The sequence below is a fragment of the Zea mays genome, chromosome 2 (genome assembly GCF_902167145.1).
Source record: "Zea mays cultivar B73 chromosome 2, Zm-B73-REFERENCE-NAM-5.0, whole genome shotgun sequence".
Classification (NCBI taxonomy): domain Eukaryota; kingdom Viridiplantae; phylum Streptophyta; class Magnoliopsida; order Poales; family Poaceae; genus Zea; species Zea mays.
The window spans coordinates 163,142,084-163,161,586 of NC_050097.1; positions in this window are offsets into that span (position 1 = coordinate 163,142,084).

Consider the following 19,503-nt stretch of genomic DNA (forward strand, 5'->3'; position numbering starts at 1 on the left):
GGCCGACGGCGAAGAATGATGCAGCCGAGCTAGTTCAGAGATGCGAAGCTTGCCAATACCTGTCAAAACAACAGCACATGCCAGCACAGCAGCTACAAACCATACCAGTAACTTGGCCTTTCGCATGCTGGGGATTGGATATGATTGGACCTTTCAAGAAAGCTCAAGGAGGATACACCCATGTATTGGTGGCAATTGACAAGTTCACTAAATGGATAGAGTTTCAGCCCATTGCCTCCTTAACCTCTGCTAAAGCTGTGGAATTCATACAAAGCATAATATTCAGATTTGGGATACCAAACAGTATCATCACTGACTTGGGATCCAACTTCACCAGTTCGGAATTCTTTGACTTCTGCGAGCAAAAAAGCATTCAGATCAAGTACGCATCTGTAGCCCATCCAAGAGCCAACGGGCAGGTTGAGCGAGCCAACGGAATGATATTGGAGGCACTTAGGAAAAGGGTCTTTGATAAAAATGAAAAATTCGCAGGAAAATGGATAAAAGAATTGCCTTATGTTGTTTGGAGCTTGAGAACCCAACCTAGCCGGGCCCTGCATGGAAACACTCCTTTCTTCATGGTCTATGGGTCGGAAGCAGTGCTACCTGCTGATCTCAAGTTTGGGGCGCCAAGATTGATCTTCGAAAGCATAGCAGAAGCCGAAGCCACTAGGCTGGAGGATATTGACGTACTTGAGGAAGAACGACTGAACGCAGTGATTCAATCAGCACGATACCAGCAGACTCTAAGGCGCTACCACGACAAAGCTGTGCGGCAACGTTTCTTTTCGATGGGAGACCTCGTCCTCCGCCGAATTCTAACGGGGGAGGGACGGCACAAGTTATCACCCTTATGGGAAGGACCTTTCATAGTAGCAGAAGTCACTCGTCCCGGATCATATCGCCTCACCCAAATGGATGGCACGGAAGTTGGGAACTCCTGGAACATAGAGCACCTCCGAAAGTTCTACCCCTAGCTGTATTTCAAAACAGCCAAAGCGACCATGTATTCTGTATAATGGAAATACGTCATCAATAAAGAGAGATTTCAAAGATACTTGGCTCATTTATGATTGACTTGCATTCTTACTTGACTCGGGGTGACCACTATGCCCTACAAACGGAGCAATCGGCTTAAGTCGGCAACGACTTAAGGCGGTGCAACATGCTCACGCTTACTTAACTCGGGGTGACCACTATGCCCTACAAACGGAGCAATCGGCTTAAGTCGGCAACGACTTAAGGCGGTGCAACATGCTCACGCTTACTTAACTCGGGGTGACCACTATGCCCTACAAACGGAGCAATCGGCTTAAGTCGGCTACGACTTAAGGCGGTGCAACATGCTCACGCTTGCTTACCTCGGGGTGACCACTATGCCCTACAAACGGAGCAATCGACTTAAGTCGGCAACGACTTAAGGCGGTGCAACATGCTCACGCTTACTTAACTCGGGGTGACCACTATGCCCTACAAACGGAGCAATCGGCTTAAGTCGGCAACGACTTAAGGCGGTGCAACATGCTCACGCTTACTTAACTCGGGGTGACCACTATGCCCTACAAACGGAGCAATCGGCTTAAGTCGGCTACGACTTAAGGCGGTGCAACATGCTCACGCTTGCTTACCTCGGGGTGACCACTATGCCCTACAAACGGAGCAATCGACTTAAGTCGGCAACGACTTAAGGCGGTGCAACATGCTCACGCTTACTTAACTCGGGGTGACCACTATGCCCTACAAACGGAGCAATCGGCTTAAGTCGGCAACGACTTAAGGCGGTGCAACATGCTCACGCTTACTTAACTCGGGGTGACCACTATGCCCTACAAACGGAGCAATCGACTTAAGTCGGCAACGACTTAAGGCGGTGCAACATGCTCACGCTTACTTAACTCGGGGTGACCACTATGCCCTACAAACGGAGCAATCGACTTAAGTCGGCAACGACTTAAGGCGGTGCAACATGCTCACGCTTACTCTACCGGGGGTGACCACTATGCCCTACTAACGGAAGTTACCGGCTAAAAGTAATTGACGGCTTAAACCAGTATAGCATACTCGCGCTTATGCAGTTCAAGGGATGACCTCCATATCCCACAAACAAACTTCATGAATCATCGTGCAGCGTAACCACAAACTTGCGAACTAATAAATTCTGATACAATAAGGGAGTAATCGCGTCATTCGAATGACAAGCCGATAACCTCTAGCGAGTACTTGATCATGCTAACTGCGCGCCCAGAGCACGCAAACTGTTTCTTTATTTTTCAATGTCTTTCTCAGGAACGACTGACGAAGAAGGGCGATTCGAGGAATCAGGGGCAACATTCACGTCGGCTCTTATATCTTCAGGGACAACCACGCCGGGTCTTCTCATCAAGATCCGTCCCGCCCAAATGGCCTTGTCCAGGGCCTTATCGCGCTGAGCTTTGAAAGTGACAGCAGCTTCTTCAGCAACTTTAACAGCCCGCTGAGCAGTTTCTAATTCCTGAGCAATGGATTTCTTGGAAACTCGGAGTCCCTTGATGGTGGCGTCCTTTGCCGATAGCAACTGTGTAAGGCGGGCCACTTCGTCCGAGGATTCTTGAAGTTGACGGCGCTGATTGTCAAGCTCCTCCATCGTAAAACGGTGGCTCCTCTCCAAGATGGTCAGCGAGTTGCTGGAATCTCGGTATAATCTGTCCAAGTTGTCGCGAGAAGCAGCAAGGATGCGTTTTTCTTCCTACAAGCAGAAGTCAACTCATTCAGAATCCAAGAGCACGATAAGGCGAAGCACAGGTTCGTAAGCTACCTTCTCAGAGTCAAGCTGAGCATGAAGAGAAGAACTCAGAGCGTTGGCATCATCCAAAGCCGCAGAGACCTGACTCAACTCGATCTGACTTTGAGAATACTTCTCCTCGAAGTCAGCGCATCGTCGAGCCATTTCAGCTTGATCTTGAGAGTGTTTTTCTTCAAGAACTGTGATCTGCCGAGTCATCCCTATCAAGAGGTATTCCAACAAAATGAGGTCAGAAAATAAAACAACCCACGGGCAAGAACAAAGAAGAAGAAGAAAGGACACTAACCAGCATTGGCGGCCTCCAACTCAGATACACGACCCCGAAGCAACACCGGATTCCAACGCTCAAGAGATGAAGCCACCTCCGGGAGGGAAGCGCCCTGCGACTTCAGCTGGCCGACCATTCCATCCACCAAAGCCTGATAAGAAGAGCGGATGAGCATAATGGCAACAATTCATGCAACATAAAGATCAAACTAAAGCACAGCACAGCACCTGGAGGTTGGAGAAAAGCGAAGGGATCCCCCAGTCAGGAGAAATCAGCTGATGACCAGGTGCCAGACCACCACTCGAAGCAGCTTGCAGCAGACCGGCAGGAACGAGCTCAGTACATTCAGCAGAGCTTAACGCCAGACCAGTGGGGATGCTGCCCTCCAAAGTGACCCCCTGATCTGGAGTTTGAGCCACCATCATGCCGCCAGAGTGTGGAGGTGAACCCACATGAACATCCATGGAAGTGCAGGAGGGAGACTCCGCTCGGACACCCTCGGGGGCTGGGTCAGGGTTGGCACTGCCCACTTGAGCCGGGTCACCCCCGGCAACACCCTCGGGGGCTGGGTAGTGGCCTACACTCCTCACCTGAGTTGAGTCCTCCCCGGCGACACCCTCGGGGGCCGGGCACATGTCAGCGCTATTCAAGGGATCCAAGCTTTCTGCCGTGACCACCTCTAAGGTCGACGGGCCTTCAGCTACTTCCATAGGATCAGGACGATCCAAGTCATCATCCCGGCCCTCGAGATCGCGCTCTAAGGTCGACGAGGCACGGGACGACCTCAACCCAGCATCTGGCACGACCGCACAAGTTTCTGTTACATCAGCGTCTGCAGGTTCTAACAGCAAGTTCTCAGGGACCATATCCTCTAGAGCTTGATCAAAATTGGCCATGGACAGTTCTTGCAGACCAATAAGAGCAGACAAGGCAGGAGAAGGAACCCCACTACTACCACCGCTAGCGGCGAACTGCCGACTGTTTTTCCGAGTTAATGGAGTTTCATTCTCTTCCTCCTCATCTTCCACAGCAACAGCACAAACAGCATCCTCATTGGGGTCAGCAGCAGGCGGAGCACACCCATTGGGATCAATGTCAGCAAGGCCAGTTGCAGTCATTTTTTCGGCAGCAGGAGCTAAGGTGCTGGCATCCTCGTCAAAGCTGGACACTCGCCGGAGGCGTCTTCTTTTCTTCTTCTGCTCATCAGCAGAAGGCTCGGGCTGACTGGTTCGGCTAGGACGCCTCGGGCGAGTGTTGACAGGTTTCGAGACATCCAAGGTCGCATCAACTTCTGGAAGAGGCACCACTACCAATGTACCATCAGGAGCAGTATCAGATGAATCCTCAGCTAGCAGATCGAGCATGTCATTTATGTCTGCGTCACTAGGGTTCAGGGGCACTTCAAAATAAATCTGCCGTTCATCATCAGGTATCTCCCCGAGCGAAGCAACTAAGGAACGGACCTCTTCAGCAGAAGGTCGAACTCTAAGACCCAGATTGCTATCTGTCACGGGCGGGTTGGACACGAAAAGAGTGAAGGCTTGGGAAGAAGGTAGGTTCCAAGCCGAGTATGCCACTGGAGCTCCAACGTTTGAAACTTTACCCCTGAGGATCATTTCGAGTCGGCTCACCAAATCCACAGAAGGAATTCTCCTATTAGTAACTCGGGTTGAGTCGGCCAGCCCTCGGTAAAGATATGCCGGATAAGCTCTGTCTTTCAGCGGCTGAATGTTTTTGAAAACAAAATCTGTGACCACGGCCTCGGCAGTCAGACCTCTCTCTTTCAGTAATCCAACCTCAGTAAGCAACACGCCCGCCTCGGCTACTTCTTGGTCCGTGGGAGACTCAGTCCAACTCGGAGTACGAACGTCTGCCTGTCTCCCTGAGCGGGAAGGGAGAGAATTTCCATAATTATCCATTATAAACCACTCCAGACGCCAACCTTTAATGCTGTCTTTGAGGGGTATCTCGAGATACTCGGTCTTCCGCCCCCGGCGCATCTCTAAACTGGCACCTCCGACCAATTGATGTTGCCCCCCGGCCATCCCAGGACGGCAGTGATACAGATACTTCCACAAGCCAAAATGCGGCAGCACGCCAAGATAAGCTTCGCAAAGGTGAACGAAAATAGAGATTTGGAGAATGGAGTTAGGGTTCAAGTGAGTCAGGTTGATGTGATAAAAATCAAGGATACCACGGAAAAAAAGGAGATATGGGAAGGCCGAGGCCGCGAAGAAGGAAAGGAGTGTAAACCACTGACTCGTGGGTATCTTCGGTTGGGACAGTGGTCCCGTGGCAAGAACGCCAAGAACAGAGTTCCCGTGGAGGGAGAACCCCGATGGAAACAAGGCAGAGAAGCTCAACTTCAGAAATCACAGACATATGGTTACCTGCGAAGGGTAACTGACTGTTGGGGTCGATGGCGGGGATCACTGCAGCAGACGAGTTCGCGGTTTTCCTCTTGGGCGCCATCTTGCTTCTCGCTGGCGAAACAGAGCAGGAGGCGAGTGGCAGAGAAGACTCAGATGCGGAAATGCAAGAACTAGGGCACAGAAAGCAAAGGCGGCTAAAAGCGCGACTCTTAAGGGATATTCTTGAGCCAAGACACCTTTTCAAAAGTGCCCAGTCATCACCCGGCGGTCATCTCCGAAATCCCAGCATGCCACGTGGATATCCAACAGTTATTTCCAAGAAAGCCAATGTGCCACCTCATCACTCGGTCATTTTCCTCAAAGTAACTTGAGAAGCTGGCTATCACTCGGCGCTGCTTCTAAAACGCCGACCACGTGCTCAATCGCTCGGCATTACTTCTAAAACGCCGACGCCGACCTTCAATCACTCGGCGCTGCCTCTAAAACGCCGACCACGAGCTCAATCGCTCGGCATTACTTCTAAAGTGCCGACGCCGACCTTCAATCACTCGGCGCTGCCTCTAAAACGCCGACCACGAGCTCAATCGCTCGGCATTACTTCTAAAATGCCGACGCTGACCTTCAATCACTCGGTGTTGCCCCTAAAACGCCGACCACGTGTTCAATCGCTCGGCATTACTTCTAAAATGCCGACGCCGACCTTCAATCACTCGGTGTTGCCTCTAAAACGCCGACCACGTGTTCAATCGCTCAGCATTACTTCTAAAAATGCCGACGCCGACCTTCAATCACTCGGTGTTGCCTCTAAAACGTCGACCACGTGTTCAATCGCTCGGCATTACTTCTAAAATGCCGACGCCAACCTTCAATCACTCGGCGCTGCCTCTAAAACGCCGACCACGTGTTCAAACGCTCAGCATTACTTCTAAAATGCTGATGCCGACATTTAATCACTCGGCGTTGTTTCTAAAATGCCAGCCCCGTATTTTGTCGCTTGGCATTACTTCTAAAATACCGATGCCGACCTTCTATCATTCGGCATCGCCCCTAAAACGCTGGTCTTGTGTTCGATTGCTCAGGGTTACCTCTAAAACGCCGATGTCAATCTTCACATCGCTCGGCGTTGTTTCTACCAAATCAAAAGAATCAGTTCAACATTCAGCAAAAGCAATGGCAAGTCATCAAAAAGAGTGGATAAACGACAGACTTCATTAAAGGGAAGTTAACGAGTTTACAAACCAACTCTTTACGAGTTGGTACTTCCCTAATTCTACTCTACATTACTACTACTACTAAACTACAATATACTACTCTACATTACTACTACTACTAAATTACACTAATTACTACTACATTATTCTAGCTATACTAAACTATACTAATATCTAAGAAGACCAGTGGCGTCTAGCCACTGGCCCTGCCCCTGCCCCTGCCGCCGCCGCCGCCCTTGGTGCTGCCCCTGCTGCTGCCCTTGGTGCTGTCCCTGCTGCTGCCGCCCTTGGTGTTGTCCCTGCTGCCGTCGCCGCCGCCTCTGCCACTGCCGTCGCCGTCGTCGTCGTCGTCATCGTCGTCGTCGTCGTCGTCTTCACCCTCGTCGCCGCCGTCCGAGTCCTCCTCATCCGAGGAGTACTCCGACTCATCCGAGCCTTCGAGCCCGGCGCGCTCGACGGCTCGGATATATGTCCAGACCTCCGCGGCTATCCCCTGGGAGTCGTCCGAGTCATCGGACGACGCCGGGGGAGAGACGGGAGCCGGAGACCCCTCGGGCTCGGAGGAGAACTCCTCCTCCGAGTATTCTGAGTCACCAAACTCCTCCGATGGAGGAGTCGGCTCACGCTTGCGCTTGTTGTTCTTGCCCATGGTTAAAGCTTTGGGAGAGAAGAAAGGGAAGAGGCAGTAAGGAGCAGCGAAGAGATGTGAAGAAACCAGAGAAGCAAAGGGGTTATTTATAGAAGGGAAAGGCAACCGCTCACTTCTAACCGCGGTCACTGAACAGTCGCAAGGCATTCAATAAGCACTTCCACCCACCCGAAGACACGTCAGACGGCAGACGCCATTTCATGCAACACTACACCCATTGGGACTCCAGTCAACAGCGCAAAGGATATGATTACACTAGCCGTCCCATCGCATTACTACTCAGAGGCAACCGGCTAAAACACTCAGCGTACCAAGCCGTCCCTTGCCCACACCCATTGGGGGGGGACGCCCAGGAATTATCAGTATATTTTTCAAACGGTCACATCCGTGCAGGGCATGCAGTGAATACCTCAAGACAAAAATGAGATATCAGTAAGGATCAGAGGAAAGCCAAATATAACCAGCAAAGTACAAGATATGGCCGACAGAAGCGACGTGAGAACTAGACAGAGAACGTCCGTCAAACGTCCAATCAATCGCAGAAGCAAATAAATTGCACTACCTAGCAAGATATGGATGGATTGCAAACTCGGCTGCTAAAGACAAAATATACGCTGACCTGGGCAGCAAAATATGGATGACATACTGCTGACCTCCAAAGCATAATGCAAAATAGCCTCATGCCAGTTTCCGCAAGTGAAAGGAGAACCTTCGAATGGATTATCCTTAAAAAATCCATTTGAAGGTCGGGGGCTACACCCATTGGGTGCACCTCCGGTGCACCCCATGGAATATTATTCTAAACCGGTATAGCGCCGACTTCTAAGGCGTAGAGCAAGATTGAAAAGACTAATTCTCAACCGAGATGCAGGAGTGCGAATGGAGATAACCTTTGGAAGAAGACCTTCGAGTAAATTATCTTCTAAAATCTACTCAAAGGTCGGGGGCTACACCCATTGGGTGCACCTCCGGTGCACCCAATGAATTCCGGAGTCTTACAATCCAAAATGCCGACCTCTAAGGCACAAGCATAAAGCCAAACTTTGGTCGGACAAGTGATCAAAACCAGAGAAGACAGCAGGGAATCATTTTTTGGACCTTGGATCTTTGAGTTGATTACCTCTAAATCAACCCAAAGATCGGGGGCTTGTGGGGGATAGATATCCCCTGGGTCCACTAAAGAAGTAAAAGGCCTCACGAACGGCCCAAGGGCCCAATAATTCGTAAGGTCATTCTTTCGTGGGCCTAGGGAAAGACAACCAACAAAGGAGACGTGAGACTGGTTAGTGCAAACACAGGCGGCCCACAACGTCGAACGAATGGATCATAACAGAGACCCGACTTTCCCGCGCTGAAGCCCTCATGCAACAGAGCCATGCGAGGATAAGTCGGCGAAGATTACGTAGGGATAAACTCAAGAGGTTCACTATCTTTTAGCTACTTGTTGTTATCATATCACATGTACTGCTCCACGGCCGAGTATATAAGGCCTAGGGGGCACCCCCTCAGATCGATCGACCCTGTTCTACTTAGCCACCCACAAAAAACTCTCTGTGCCCTCTATCCAGGGAATTCTCTTGTAACCACGCTCGTAAACTCACCAGGACGTAGGGTGTTACGCACTTCTAAGCGGCCCGAACCTGTAAATCTTGTCCATTGTCCCTCGTGCGATCGGCACGAACCATTTTGCTACAGTCGTCGACACCGTCCTACTCCTAAAAACACCTTGAGGGGCAAACCCGGGTGTGCGGTCGGACCCAAAACACCGACAGAATTGCCCAACACAAATCTTTGGACTAACTAGTTTGCCCAAGTGTATAGATTATACAGGTGTAAAAGGTTCACTCTCAGCCAATAAAAAGACCAAGTTTTGGATTCAACAAAGGAGCAAAGGGGTAACCGAAGGCACCCCTGGTCTGGCGCACCGGACTGTCCGGTGTGCCACCGGACATGTTCGGTGCACCAGGGGGACTCAGACTCAAACTCGCCACCTTCGGGAATTTCCAGAGGCACTCGCGCTATAATTCACCGGACTGTCCGGTGTACACCGGACAGTGTCCGGTGCGCCAAGGAGGAGCGGCCTCAGGAACTCGCCAGCTTCGGGAATCGCCAACGACTAGTCCACTAAAAATCACCGGACTGTCCGGTGTGCACCGGACTGTCCGGTGCGACTCCGGAGCAACGGCTATCTCCGCGCCAACGGCTCTCTGCGGTGCAATAAATATGCGCTCTGCGCGCGCAGAAGTCAGGCTTGCCCATACTGGCACACCGGACAGCAAACAGTACCTGTCCGGTGTGCACCGGACACCCAGGCGGGCCCACAAGTCAGAAGCTCCAACGGTCAGAATCCAACGACAGTAATGACGTGGCAGGGGGCACCGGACTGTCCGGTGTGCACCGGACTGTCCGGTGCGCCATCGAGCAGACAGCCTCCCAACAGCCACTTTTGGTGGTTGGGGCTATAAATACCCCAACCACCCCTCCATTCATTGCATCCAAGTTTTCCACTTCTCAACTACTACAAGAGCTCTAGCATTCAATTCTAGACACACCAAAGAGATCAAATCCTCTCCAAATTCCACACAACGCCATAGTGCTTAGAGAGAGTGATTTGCTTGTGTTCTTTCGAGCTCTTGCGCTTGGATTGCTTTCTTCTTTCTTGATCCTTTCCTTGCAATCAAACTCACTTGTAATTGAGGCAAGAGACACCAAACTTGTGGTGGTCCTTGTGGGAACTTTGTGTTCCAAGTGATTGAGAAGAGAAAGCTCACTCGATCCGTGGATCGTTTGAGAGAGGGAAGGGTTGAAAGAGACCCGGCCTTTGTGGCCTCCTCAACGGGGAGTAGGTTTGCAAGAACCGAACCTCGGTAAAACAAATCTCCGTGTCTCACTTGCTTATTCGCTTGGGATTTGTTTTGCGCCTCTCTCGCGGACTCGTTTATATTTCTAACACTAACCCGGCTTGTAGTTGTGTTTATATTTGTAAATTTCAGTTTCGCCCTATTCACCCCCCCCTCTAGGCGACTTTCAATTGGTATCGGAGCCCGGTGCTTCATTAGAGCCTAACCGCTCGAAGTGATGTCGGGAGATCACGCCAAGAAGGAGATGGAGACCGGCGAAAAGCCCACTACAAGCCACGGGAGCACTTCATCGGAAGAGTCCCGCACCAAGAGGAAGGAGAAGAAGAAGAACTCCTCCAAACGGAAGGAGAAAAAGTCTTCCTCTTCTCACCACAAAGAGAAGAAGGAAAAATCTTCTTCCCACAAGCCGCATCGGAAAGGCGACAAGCACAAGAGGATGAGGAAAGTGGTCTACTACGAGACCGATACTTCATCAACATCGACCTCCGACTCCGATGCGCCCTCCGTCATTTCTAAGCGCCAAGAGCGCAAGAAGTATAGTAAGATTCCCCTACACTACGCTCGCATTTCCAAACATACACCTTTACTTTCCGTCCCATTAGGCAAACCACCAACTTTTGATGGTGAAGATTACGCTAGGTGGAGCGATTTAATGCGATTTCATCTAACCTCGCTCCACAAAAGTATATGGGATGTTGTTGAGTTTGGTGCACAGGTACCATCAGTAGGGGATGAGGACTATGATGAGGATGAGGTGGCCCAAATCGAGCACTTCAACTCTCAAGCAACAACAATACTCCTCGCCTCTCTAAGTAGAGAGGAGTATAACAAAGTTCAAGGGTTGAAGAGCGCCAAGGAGATTTGGGATGTGCTCAAAACCGCGCACGAGGGAGACGAGCTCACCAAGATCACCAAGAGGGAAACGATCGAGGGGGAGCTCGGTCGGTTCCGGCTTCGCAAAGGGGAGGAGCCACAACACATGTACAACCGGCTCAAGACCTTGGTGAATCAAGTGCGCAACCTCGGGAGCGTAAAGTGGGATGACCATGAGATGGTTAAGGTTATTCTAAGATCTCTTATTTTCCTTAACCCTACTCAAGTTCAATTAATCCGTGGTAATCCTAGATATACTAAAATGACCCCCGAGGAAGTTATCGAGAACTTTGTGAGTTTTGAGTGCATGATCGAAGGCTCGAGGAAGATCAACGAGCTTGATGATGCCACCACATCCGAAGCTCAACCCGTTGCATTCAAGGCAACGGAGGAGAAGAAGGAGGAGTCTACACCAAGTCGACAACCAATAGACGCCTCCAAGCTCGACAATGAGGAAATGGCGCTCGTCATCAAGAGCTTCCGCCAAATCCTCAAGCAAAGGAGGGGGAAGGATTACAAGTCCCGCTCCAAGAAGGTTTGCTACAAGTGTGGTAAGCCCGGTCATTTTATTGCTAAATGTCCTATATCTAGTGACAGTGACCGAGGTGACGACAAGAAGGGGAGGCGAAAGGAGAAGAAGAGATACTACAAGAAGAAGGGCGGCGATGCCCATGTTTGTCGGGAGTGGGACTCCGACGAAAGCTCAAGCGACTCCTCCGACGACGAGGACGCCGCCAACATCGCCGTCACCAAGGGACTTCTCTTCCCCAACGTCGGCCACAAGTGCCTCATGGCAAAGGACGGCAAAAAGAAGAAGGTTAAATCCAACTCCTCCACTAAATATGAGTCTTCCAGTGATGATAATGCTAGTGGTGAGGAAGATAATTTGCGTACTCTTTTTGCCAACCTTAACATGGAACAAAAGGAGAAATTAAATGAACTAATTAGTGCCATCCATGAGAAGGATGATCTCTTGGACTCCCAAGAGGACTTCCTAATCAAGGAAAATAAAAAACACGTTAAGGTTAAAAATGCTTACGCTCTACAAGTTGAAAAATGTGAAAAATTGTCTAGTGAGCTAAGCACTTGCCGTGAGATGATTGACAACCTTAGAAATGAAAATGCTAGTTTAAATGCTAAGGTTGATTCTCATGTTTGTAATGTTTCAATCCCCAATCCTAGAGATAATAATGATGATTTGCTTGCTAGGATTGAAGAATTAAACATTTCTCTTGCTAGCCTTAGATTAGAGAATGAAAATTTGATTACTAAGGCTAAAGATTTTGATGTTTGCAAAGTTACAATTGCCGATCTTAGAGACAAGAATGATATACTTCGTGCTAAGATTGTTGAACTTAATTCTTGCAAACCATCTACATCTACCATTGAGCATGTCACTATTTGTACTAGATGTAGAAATGTTGATATTAATGCTATTCATGATCATATGGCTTTAATTAAACAACAAAATGATCATATAGCAAAACTAGATGCTAAAATTGCCGAGCACAACTTAGAAAATGAGAAATTTAAATTTGCTCGTAGCATGCTTTATAATGGGAGACGCCCTGGCATCAAGGATGGCATTGGCTTCCAAAGGGGAGACAATGTCAAACTTAATGCCCCTCCAAAGAACTTATCTAACTTTGTTAAGGGCAAGGCTCCCATGCCTCAGGATAACGAGGGTTACATTTTGTACCCTGCCGGCTATCCTGAGAGCAAAATTAGGAAGATTCATTCTAGGAAGTCTCACTCTGGCCCTAATTATGCTTTTATGTATAAGGGTGAGACATCTAGCTCTAGGCAACCAACCCGTGCCAAGTTGCCTAGAAAGAAGATTCCTAATGCATCAAATGATCATGCTATTTCATTCAAAACTTTTGATGCATCATATGTGCTTACTAACAAATCCGGCAAGGTAGTTGCCAAGTTTGTTGGGGGCAAACACAAGGGCTCCAAGGCTTGTGTTTGGGTACCCAAAGTTCTTGTTTCTAATGCCAAAGGACCCAAAACCGTTTGGGTACCTAAAGTCAAGAACTAAACTTGTTTTGTAGGTTTATGCATCCGGGGCTCAAGTTGGATACTCGACAGCGGGTGCACAAACCACATGACAGGGGAGAAGAAGATGTTCTCCTCATATGAGAAAAACCAAGATCCCCAACGAGCTATCACATTCGGGGATGGAAATCAAGGTTTGGTCAAAGGATTGGGTAAAATTGCTATATCACCTGACCATACCATTTCCAATGTTTTTCTTGTAGATTCTTTAGATTACAATTTGCTTTCTGTATCCCAATTATGTCAAATGGGCTACAACTGTCTATTCACAGATGTAGGTGTTACTGTCTTTAGAAGAAGTGATGATTCAATAGCATTCAAGGGAGTGTTAGAGGGTCAGCTATACTTGGTGGATTTTGATAGAGCTGAACTCGACACTTACTTGATTGCTAAGACTAACATGGGTTGGCTCTGGCACCGCCGACTAGCCCATGTTGGGATGAAGAATCTTCATAAGCTTCTAAAGGGAGAGCACATTTTAGGACTAACAAATGTTCATTTTGAGAAAGACAGGATTTGTAGCGCATGCCAAGCCGGGAAGCAAGTTGGCACCCATCATCCACACAAGAACATCATGACGACCGACAGGCCGCTTGAGCTACTCCACATGGATCTATTCGGCCCGATCGCTTACATAAGCATCGACGGGAGTAAGTATTGTCTTGTAATAGTGGATGATTATTCTCGCTTCACTTGGGTATTCTTTTTACAGGAAAAATCTCAAACCCAAGAGACCTTAAAGGGATTCTTGAGACGGGCTCAAAATGAGTTCGGCTTAAGGATCAAGAAAATAAGAAGCGACAACGGGACGGAGTTCAAGAACTCTCAAATCGAAGGTTTCCTTGAGGAGGAGGGCATCAAGCATGAGTTCTCTTCTCCCTACACCCCTCAACAAAATGGTGTAGTGGAGAGGAAGAACCGAACTCTGTTGGACATGGCAAGAACCATGCTTGATGAGTACAAGACACCGGACCGGTTTTGGGCCGAAGCGGTTAACACCGCCTGCTACGCCATCAACTGGCTATATCTTCACCGAATCCTCAGGAAGACATCCTATGAACTCCTAACCGGTAAAAAGCCCAACATTTCATATTTTAGAGTTTTTGGTAGCAAATGCTTTATTCTTGTTAAGAGAGGTAGAAAATCTAAATTTGCTCCTAAAACTGTAGAAGGCTTTTTACTAGGATATGACTCAAACACAAGGGCATATAGAGTCTTTAACAAGTCCTCAGGACTTGTTGAAGTTTCTTGTGACGTTGTGTTTGACGAAACTAACGGCTCTCAAGTAGAGCAAGTTGATCTTGATGAGATAGATGAAGAACAGGCTCCATGCATAGCGCTAAGGAACATGTCCATTGGGGATGTGTGTCCTAAGGAATCCGAAGAGCCTCCACATGCACAAGATCAACCATCCTCCTCCACGCTAGCATCTCCACCAACTCAAAATGAGGATGAAGCTCAAGTTGATGAAGTAGAAGATCAAGCAAATGAGCCACCTCAAGATAACGGCAATGATCAAGGGGGAGATACAAATGATCAAGATAAGGAGGATGAAGAGCAAAGACCGCCACACCCAAGAGTCCACCAAGCAATCCAACGAGATCACCCCGTCGACACCATCCTCGGCGACATTCATAAGGGGGTAACTACTAGATCTCGTATTGCACATTTTTGTGAACATTACTCGTTTGTTTCCTCTATTGAGCCACACAGGGTAGAGGAAGCACTACAAGATTCGGATTGGGTGGTGGCAATGCAAGAGGAGCTCAACAACTTCACTAGAAATGAGGTATGGCATTTAGTTCCACGTCCTAACCAAAATGTTGTAGGAACCAAATGGGTCTTCCGCAACAAGCAAGATGAGCATGGTGTGGTGACAAGGAACAAAGCTCGACTTGTGGCCAAGGGATACTCCCAAGTCGAAGGTTTGGATTTCGGTGAAACCTATGCACCCGTAGCTAGGCTTGAGTCAATTCGCATATTATTAGCCTATGCTACTTACCATGGCTTTAAGCTTTATCAAATGGACGTGAAAAGTGCCTTCCTCAATGGACCAATCAAGGAAGAGGTCTATGTTGAGCAACCTCCCGGCTTTGAAGACAGTGAGTATCCTAACCATGTCTATAGGCTCTCTAAGGCGCTTTATGGGCTCAAGCAAGCCCCAAGAGCATGGTATGAATGCCTTAGAGATTTCCTTATTGCTAATGGCTTCAAAGTCGGAAAAGCCGATCCTACACTCTTTACTAAAACTCTTGAAAATGACTTGTTTGTATGCCAAATTTATGTTGATGATATTATATTCGGGTCTACTAACGAGTCTACATGTGAAGAGTTTAGTAGGATTATGACACAGAAATTCGAGATGTCTATGATGGGGGAGTTGAAGTATTTCTTAGGATTCCAAGTAAAGCAACTCCAAGAGGGCACCTTCATCAGCCAAACGAAGTACACTCAAGACATCCTAAGCAAGTTTGGAATGAAGGATGCCAAGCCCATCAAGACACCCATGGGAACCAATGGGCATCTCGACCTCGACACGGGAGGTAAGTCCGTGGATCAAAAGGTATACCGGTCGATGATTGGTTCATTGCTTTATTTATGTGCATCTCGACCGGACATTATGCTTTCCGTTTGCATGTGTGCAAGATTCCAATCCGACCCTAAGGAATCCCACCTTACGGCCGTAAAACGAATCTTGAGATATTTGGCTTATACTCCTAAGTTTGGGCTTTGGTACCCTCGGGGATCCACTTTTGATTTAATTGGTTATTCAGATGCTGATTGGGCAGGGTGTAAAATTAATAGGAAGAGCACATCGGGGACTTGCCAGTTCTTGGGAAGATCCTTGGTGTCTTGGGCTTCAAAGAAGCAAAATTCGGTCGCTCTTTCCACCGCCGAAGCCGAGTACATTGCCGCAGGCCATTGTTGCGCGCAATTGCTTTGGATGAGGCAAACCCTGCGGGACTATGGTTACAAATTAACCAAAGTCCCTTTGCTATGTGATAATGAGAGTGCAATCAAAATGGCCGACAATCCCGTCGAGCATAGCCGCACTAAGCACATAGCCATTCGGTATCATTTTCTTAGGGATCACCAACAAAAGGGAGATATCGAGATTTCATACATTAACACTAAAGATCAATTAGCCGATATCTTTACCAAGCCTCTTGACGAACAAACTTTTACCAAACTTAGGCATGAGCTCAATATTCTTGATTCTAGGAATTTCTTTTGCTAACTTGCACACATAGCTCATAAATATACCTTTGATCACGTTTCTTTTGTATATGCTATGACTAATGTGTTTTCAAGAGTATTTCAAACCGAGTCATAGGTATATTGAAAGGGAATTGGAGTCTTCGACAAAGACAAAGGCTTCCACTCCGTAACTCATCCTTCGCCGTCGCTCCAAGAGACTCTTTATTCTTTGGGGAGAAATAAGCATCAAAGAAAAGGGACTTCGTCTTTGGTATAATCTTAACTCATTTATGACCAAAGGGGAAGCTAGCACTTCGAGGGCTCTAATGATTCCGTTTTTGGCGATTCATGCCAAAAAGGGGGAGAAATGAGCCCAAAGCAAAAGGACCGCACCACCACCAATTTCAAAAATATAGTGCTTTCCAAGAGTATTTATCAATTGGTATCCTATTGTGTTCAAAAGGAGGAGAAAATTAGTTTTTCAAAAATATATATCAAAACCCTCTTGAACACTAAGAGGTGGATCTCCTTTAGGGGGAGTTTTGTTTAGTCAAAGGAAAAAGCATTTGAAACAGGGGGAGAAAATTTCAAATCTCGAAAATGCTTTGCAAAATCCTATTCATTTACCTTTGACCATTTGCAAAAGAACTTTGAAAAAGATTTACAAAAGAGTTTGCAAAAACAAAACATGTGGTGCAAGCGTGGTCCAAAATGTTAAAAATAAAGAAACAACCCTTGCATATCTTGTAAGTATTTATATTGGCTCAAATCCAAGCAACCTTTACACTTACATTATGCAAACTAGTTCAATTATGCACTTCTATATTTGCTTTGGTTTGTGTTGGCATCAATCACCAAAAAGGGGGAGATTGAAAGGGAATTAGGCTTACACCTAGTCCCTAATTAATTTTGGTGGTTGAATTGCCCAACACAAATCTTTGGACTAACTAGTTTGCCCAAGTGTATAGATTATACAGGTGTAAAAGGTTCACTCTCAGCCAATAAAAAGACCAAGTTTTGGATTCAACAAAGGAGCAAAGGGGTAACCGAAGGCACCCCTGGTCTGGCGCACCGGACTGTCCGGTGTGCCACCGGACATGTCCGGTGCACCAGGGGGACTCAGACTCAAACTCGCCACCTTCGGGAATTTCCAGAGGCACTCGCGCTATAATTCACCGGACTGTCCGGTGTACACCGGACAGTGTCCGGTGCGCCAAGGAGGAGCGGCCTCAGGAACTCGCCAGCTTCGGGAATCGCCAACGACTAGTCCACTAAAAATCACCGGACTGTTCGGTGTGCACCGGACTGTCCGGTGCGACTCCGGAGCAACGGCTATCTCCGCGCCAACGGCTCTCTGCGGTGCAATAAATACGCGCTCTGCGCGCGCAGAAGTCAGGCTTGCCCATACTGGCACACCGGACAGCAAACAGTACCTGTCCGGTGTGCACCGGACACCCAGGCGGGCCCACAAGTCAGAAGCTCCAACGGTCAGAATCCAACGGCAGTAATGACGTGGCAGGGGGCACCGGACTGTCCGGTGTGCACCGGACTGTCCGGTGCGCCATCGAGCAGACAGCCTCCCAACGGCCACTTTTGGTGGTTGGGGCTATAAATACCCCAACCACCCCTCCATTCATTGCATCCAAGTTTTCCACTTCTCAACTACTACAAGAGCTCTATCATTCAATTCTAGACACACCAAAGAGATCAAATCCTCTCCAAATTCCACACAACGCCATAGTGCTTAGAGAGAGTGATTTGCTTGTGTTCTTTCGAGCTCTTGCGCTTGGATTGCTTTCTTCTTTCTTGATCCTTTCCTTGCAATCAAACTCACTTGTAATTGAGGCAAGAGACACCAAACTTGTGGTGGTCCTTGTGGGAACTTTGTGTTCCAAGTGATTGAGAAGAGAAAGCTCACTCGATCCGTGGATCGTTTGAGAGAGGGAAGGGTTGAAAGAGACCCGGCCTTTGTGGCCTCCTCAACGGGGAGTAGGTTTGCAAGAACCGAACCTCGGTAAAACAAATCTCCGTGTCTCACTTGCTTATTCGCTTGGGATTTGTTTTGCGCCTCTCTCGCGGACTCGTTTATATTTCTAACACTAACTCGGCTTGTAGTTGTGTTTATATTTGTAAATTTCAGTTTCGCCCTATTCACCCCCCCTCTAGGCGACTTTCATAGTGCTTCGTAAAAAATCCTCCAGACGTCGCCAAAAACATTAATTCTTCGTCAATAACAGATTTTTTTCCTCCTCATCAGAGCTAATGAATCTGTATTTCTTCAAAACTTATTTTGTGCCTTAGCACAATTTCACTGAAGCATTCTCTGAAGATTAACATTGTATCCCCTTCTTGTGCCATTGATGCAACATGATGTATGATGTTATGTTATGCGAATGATGTGATGATGTTATGCTTATGCAAAATGATATTTGTGCCGAAGACACACACACATCCCCACAGTGGAATACACAATCTTTTTGCCGTTTATTTTTTGGCTTCACCGCTTATTTTTCGGTGTATCAGCGCTGACTTTTCGCTGTAAGTTCTGCATTCCCTTAGGAACGTCTTTTGAACTTCTTCGCCTTATATTTTGGCGGTATTCGTGTTGACTTTTCATGCTTCGCCTTATATTTCGGCGGTATTTGGCTCTGCATTCCCTTTGGAACGACTTTTGAGCAGAAAACTTACACTGCGCTCCCTTAGGAACGACTTTTTGTAGCTTTGGCAACTTACACTGCGTTCCTTAGAACGACTTTTTATAGCTTCGGTGATTCTTATGTCGCGTTGTTTAGAATGACTTTTTGTAGCTTCGGCAAGTCTATGGAGAAGATGTATTTCACTATGGCAAGAACGAAGATATTACAAGAAAATAAAAAATGACGAGAGAACTAAGTTTTCAACAATTGTTCCTTATTAAAAAAGAAAATAGCAATGAATGTGAAAACTGTTTCAGGGGTAGGATATCTCTCAGTTGATATGCTTCGATTCTGGCACAGTACTTTTGACTGTACGAGCTTCGGACTCCTCCCTGAAGTCTCGCTGCTGTCGGGTCTGTTGGCTCCCTTCTGGCTGCTGGTTTCGTGAATACACAGGTTGTAGTGGTGGCGGAGGTGGAGGCTGTTGCCATGATGCCTGTGACTGGCTAGCCGAAGCAACAGAAGCTGCAAGATGGTTACCCACATACTCTGGTATGTAGGGTGAGTGGTACGAAGCAGTGTGCATGACCTGCTT